Here is a 3,993-nt window from a genome sequence, read left to right as displayed (position 1 = left end):
TTTCCAAAATCAGAAAAAGTGAGAATAAGTGGTGGGGAAGAGATGTAATAGCAAGTGGGGCCCAACATTGAAAAGACCCAAAATCACAAAATTTCAAAAATTTACCCGTTACAAACAACACGGCCGTGTTCCTGCACACGGGCGCCCGTGTTAATCCACTGTTTTAATTAACACGATCGTGTGTCACCACATGCGCGCCCGTGTTAATCCACTGTTTTAATTAACACGGCCGTGTGTCACCACACGGGCGCCCGTGTTAATCCATTGTTTTGATTAACACGACCGTGTGTCACCATACGGGTGGCCGTGTGGATGCCCTGCAATGCTTCTTAGGTCTGGCATCCTTTCGCTGAGAAGTAATCATGACTATACTCTCCAAGTTCCACTCCTTACCTGCAACAACGTTTCATACCCATACAGAAAAGAAAAGAAAAAAAACAAAATAAGTTAACAATCGAACACGTGGGTTGCCTCCCACGAAGCGCTTCGTTTAACGTCGCCTGGCTCGACGGTTGTCCACCTCATTAGGAAAGGCGCATATGGTCAATCAATCCAGGTTGTTGGCCTCTGTAATAGGGCTTCAGCCTCTGGCCATTCACCTTGAATATATCTCCATTGTTTTGGTTCTTAATCTCTATTGCTCCGTGGGGAAAAACCTTATGCACGACAAATGGCCCAGACCATCTTGACTTTAATTTCCCAGGAAACAACTTGAGCCTCGAATTAAACAAAAATACCAGTTGTCCTTCCCAGAAATCTTTCCTGACGATTCTCTGATCATGCCACTTTCGTGTTTGCTCCTTGTACATCTTTGCATTCTCATATGCCTGATTACGAAATTCTTCTAACTCGTGAAGTTGAAGAATTCGGGATTCACCGGCTTTTGCAAGATCATAGTTTAAGAACTTGGATGCCCAAAAGGCTTTGTGCTCTAATTCCAGAGGAAGATGACAAGCCTTACCATAAATCAGCTGATACGGAGACATGCCAATTGGTGTTTTGAAAGCGGTTCGGTATGCCCATAACGCGTCATCTAATTTGATTGCCCAATCTTTTCGTGAAACACTCACTGTCTTTTCCAAAATCTTTTTAATTTGCCGATTAGACACTTCAACTTGCCCACTCGTTTGGGGATGATATGGTGTGGCAATCTTGTGCTTCACATTATATTTCTTCAATAAGTTCTCCATGAGCTTATTCAAGAAATGTGTTCCTTCATCACTGATAAGTGCTTTAGGCACACCAAACCTTGAGAAGATGTTTTGTTTAAGGAAGTTTACCACTGCTCTCGCGTCATTAGAAGGGAGGGCTACGACTTCCACCCATTTGGAGACATAGTCCACAGCCACCAGAATATAATTTTTTCCAAATGAGGGTGGAAATGGCCCCATAAAGTCTATACCCCAAACATCAAATAATTCCACTTCAAGCATGCCCTTTTGAGGCATCTGATTCCTCCTAGAAATATTTCCTGTCCGTTGGCATCTGTCACATTCCTTCACAACCACTTGGGCATCCTTAAACAACGTGGGCCAGTACAACCCTGATTGGAGGACTTTTGCGGCTGTCCTGTCTCCACTAAAGTGTCCCCCATAATCTGAGTCATGACATGCCTTTAAGACTTCATTTTGTTCTTCCTCAGAGACACATCGACGAATTAGTCCGTCTACCCCTTTCTTATACAAGAATGGTTCGTCCCACAAATAAAACCTGCAATCATGAAGAAACTTTTTCTTTTTGTTATAATCAAAGTCATCAAGAATTATACCACCCACCAGGTAGTTTGCGTAGTCAGCAAACCAAGGAACACCCACCACCGTGAGGATTCTTTCATCTATAAACTCGTCCTTTATGGGATGTTTCTCTTCCGTCTCTTCAATCGGAGACATTTGAGATAGGTGGTCAGCAACGGTGTTTTCACACCCCTTTTTGTCTCGAATTTCAAGGTCAAATTCTTGCAACAGCAAGATCCATCTGAGCAGCCTTGGCTTCGAGTCCTGTTTAGAAAAAAGATATTTCAACGCAGCATGGTCAGTATAAACAATTACCTTTGTTCCCAACAAGTATTGCCGAAATTTGTCAAAGGCATAAACCACAGCCAGTAACTCCTTCTCTGTGGTTGCATAATTCATCTGGGATGGATTCAACACATGGCTAGCATAGTAGATGACGTGGAGGCGTTTGTCTTTTCTTTGCCCCAAGACTGCCCCTACTGCTATATCGCTCGCATCACACATTATCTCAAAGGGTAGAGACCAGTCAGGCGAGATCACTATAGGAGCAGACACCAATTTATTTTTCAGAGTCTCGAAGGCTTCGTTGCACTTTTTGTCAAACAGAAACGGAGTATCCTTCACAAGCAGGCTAGTCAAAGGTTTTGCGATCTTGGAGAAATCTTTTATGAACCTACGATAGAATCCTGCATGTCCCAAGAAACTCCGTATACCTTTCTCATTCACAGGGTGAGGGAGATTGGCGATTACTTCCACTTTTGCCTTGTCAACTTCTATCCCTTGATGGGAGATTTTATGACCTAGTACTATCCCTTCTCTCACCATGAAGTGACACTTTTCCCAATTCAGAATTAGATTGGTTCGTTGACATCTGTCCATCACAAGTGAAAGATTATACAAACAATTTTCGAAAGAAGATCCAAAAACCGAAAAATTATCCATAAACACCTACATATGCTTCTCAAGCATATCGGAAAATATGGATGTCATGCACCTCTGAAATGTCGCAGGTGCGTTGCATAAACCAAATGGCATTCTTCTATAAGCAAAGATTCCATACGGGCATGTGAACGCTGTTTTTTCTTGATCCTCAGGTGCCACAGCAATTTGGTTGTACCCTGAGTACCCATCCAGAAAACAGTAGAAATCATGACCTGCCAATCTTTCCAACATCTGATCGATAAAAGGTAAAGGAAAATGATCCTTCCTTGTAGCAGTGTTCAGTCTTCTATAGTCTATGCAAACTCTCCAACCTGTAACAGTACGGGTGGGGATCAACTCATTTTTCTCATTTTTTATCACATTTGTCCCTCCCTTCTTTGGTACCACATGAATTGGGCTCACCCAAGAACTGTCAGATATTGGGTAAATTAACCCCGCATCTAAAAGTTTCACAACCTCCTTGCGAACAACTTCTTTCATAGCTGGATTCAGTCTTCTTTGAGGTTGGACGACCGGTTTTTTATTATCCTCCACCAAAATCTTGTGCATACACATTGTCGGGCTGATTCCTTTCAAATCGTCCATCGCCCATCCAATAACACCCTTGTATTTCTTTAGGACTTTGATTAGCTCTCCTTCTTGGGTCTCTCTCAAACCTGAATTGATGATTGCTGGACATTTTTCCTCATTGTCAAGAAAGACATATTTGGGATGTTCTGGTAATTGTTTCAACTCTATCCCCTTTTTTATATCCTGTTTCGATTCTGAAGACGTTTTAGGTCGAAGCTCCTCCCACCGTTGCGGTCGAGAACGAATCCAAGGCGGTTGTTCCTTTAACATCGCTACCACTTCGGATTCTTTCTCATCAATTCCTTCAGTATCCTCAACGATAGATAAACTCAAAACTCTTTCCAAAGGAAGCTTGGATGTTGTGATCTGCATAGATTGAGCAAAAACTGTATCTAACACTTCAACATTTTTACTTGCCCCTTCGTCATCCTTGAATTTCATAGTATCCCTCACATCAATTTTGAGCTTTTCATCATAAACTTTGAGGGTCATGGTTCCTTCCTCAATATCTATCATGCATCTTCCAGTTTCCAGGAAAGGTCTTCCCAATATGAGAGGAATCTCCTCATCTTCCGGCATCTCGAGTATCACAAAATCCACCGGGAATACAAATTTATCAATCTTCACCAGAACATCTGTTGCTATACCATAGGGTCTCTTCATAGAATGATCCGCAAACTGCAGTGTCATGCAAGTATCCTGCACCTCCCCTAACTCAAGTTTTTTGTAAATCGAGAGGGGCATTAGA

Source organism: Lathyrus oleraceus, chromosome 4 (genome assembly GCF_024323335.1).
Source record: "Lathyrus oleraceus cultivar Zhongwan6 chromosome 4, CAAS_Psat_ZW6_1.0, whole genome shotgun sequence".
NCBI classification, from domain to species: domain Eukaryota; kingdom Viridiplantae; phylum Streptophyta; class Magnoliopsida; order Fabales; family Fabaceae; genus Lathyrus; species Lathyrus oleraceus.
This window is presented reverse-complemented; position numbering follows the sequence as displayed.